Raw genomic sequence first — 1,520 nt, 5'->3', positions numbered from 1 at the left:
AAGGGACTAGATCTGATAGATAGAGTGCCTGATGAACCATGGACTGAGGTTCATGACATTGTACAGGAGACAGGGATCAAGACCATCCCCATGGAAAAGAACTGCAAAAAAACAAAATGGCTGTCTGGGGAGGCCTTACAAATAGCTGTGAAAAGAACAGAAGCAAAAAGCAAAGGAGAGAAGGAAAGATATAAGCATCTGAATAAAGAGTTCCAAAGAATAGCAAGACGAGATAAGAAAGCCTTCCTCAGGGATCAATGCAAAGAAATAGAGGAAAACAACAGAATGGGAAAGACTAGAGATCTCTTCAAGAAAATTAGAGATAGCAAGGGAACATTTCATGCAAAGATGGGCTCAATAAAGGACAGAAATGGTATGGACCTAACAGAAGCAGAAGATATTAAGAAGAGGTGGCAAGAATACACAGAAGAACTGTACAAAAAGATCTTCATGAACCAGATAATCACGATGGTGTAATCACTGACCTAGAGCCAGACATCCTGGAACGTGAAGTCAAGTGGGCCTTAGAAAGCATCACTACAAACAGAGCTAGTGGAGGTGATGGAATTCCAGTTGAGCTATTCCAAATCCTGAAAGATGATCCTGTGAAAGTGCTGCACTCAATATGCCAGCAAATTTGGAAAACTCAGCAGTGACCACAGGACTGGAAAAGGTCAGTTTTCATTCCAATCCCAAAGAAAGGCAATACCAAAGAATGCTCAACCTACCGCACAATTGCACTCATCTCACACGCTAGTAAAGTAATGCTCAAAATTCTCCAAGCCAGGCTTCAGCAATATGTGAACCATGAACTTCCTGATGTTCAAGCTGGTTTTAGAAAAGGCAGAGGAACCAGAGATCAAATTGCCAACATCCGCTGGATCATGGAAAAGGCAAGAGAGTTCCAGAAAAACATCTATTTCTGCTTTATTGACTATGCCAAAGCCTTTGACTATGTGGATCACAATAAATGTGGAAAATTCTGAAAGAGATGAGAATACCAGACCACCTGATCTGCCTCTTGAGAAATTTGTATGCAGGTCAGGAAGCAACAATTAGAACTGGATATGGAACAGACTGGTTCCAAATAGGAAAAGGAGTTCGTCAAGGCTGTATATTGTCACCCTGTTTATTTAACTTATATGCAGAGTACATCATGAGAAACGCTGGACTGGAAGAAACACAAGCTGGAATCAAGATTGCTGGGAGAAATATCAATAACCTCAGATATGCAGATGACACCACCCTTATAGCAGAAAGTGAAGAGGAACTCAAAAGCCTCTTGATGAAAGTGAAAGTGGAGAGTGAAAAAGTTGGCTTAAAGCTCAACATTCAGAAAATGAAGATCATGACATCTGGTCCCATCACTTCATGGGAAATAGATGGGGAAACAGTGGAAACAATGTCAGACTTTATTTTTCTGGGCTCCAAAATCACTGCATATGGTGACTGCAGCCATGAAATTAAAAGATGCTTACTCCTTGGAAGGAAAGTTATGACCAACCTAGATAGCATATTCA

This window comes from Bison bison, unplaced genomic scaffold (assembly GCF_000754665.1).
Source record: "Bison bison bison isolate TAMUID 2011002044 unplaced genomic scaffold, Bison_UMD1.0 scf7180017864108, whole genome shotgun sequence".
Taxonomy (NCBI): Eukaryota; Metazoa; Chordata; class Mammalia; order Artiodactyla; family Bovidae; genus Bison; species Bison bison.
The sequence above is the reverse complement of the archived record's forward strand: the minus strand, read 5'-3'. Positions refer to the sequence as shown.